Consider the following 492-nt stretch of genomic DNA (forward strand, 5'->3'; position numbering starts at 1 on the left):
ATATATACGCACCCAATACAGGAGCACCCAGATACATAAAGCAAGTTCTTAATGACTTACAAAGAGACTTAGACTCCCACACAATAATAGTGGGAGACTTTAACGCCCCATTGTCAATATTAGACAGATCAATGGGACAGAAAATTAACAAGGATATCCAGGACTTGAACTCAGACCTGGACCAAGCAAACCTAACAGACATTTACAGAACTCTCCACCACCACCACAAATCCACAGAATATACATTCTTCTCTGCACCACATCACACCTACTTTATAAGTGACCACATAATTGGAAGTAAATCACTCCTCAGCAAATGCATAGCATTTCATAGGTTTAAGTGAAATATTGGTTGACTGATTGTTTATTATCTTCCTCCCTTATTCCTTCCTGTCTCCATTGTCAAGCACAATTATTAGCATAATAGAAGTTTTTAATACCCATTTTTAGACTGCACTCCAGCTTGGGCAATGCAGCAAGACTCCTGATCTC

This window comes from Sapajus apella, unplaced genomic scaffold, assembly GCF_009761245.1.
Source record: "Sapajus apella isolate SASKATOON/1434 unplaced genomic scaffold, GSC_monkey_1.0 scaffold1, whole genome shotgun sequence".
NCBI classification, from domain to species: Eukaryota; Metazoa; Chordata; class Mammalia; order Primates; family Cebidae; genus Sapajus; species Sapajus apella.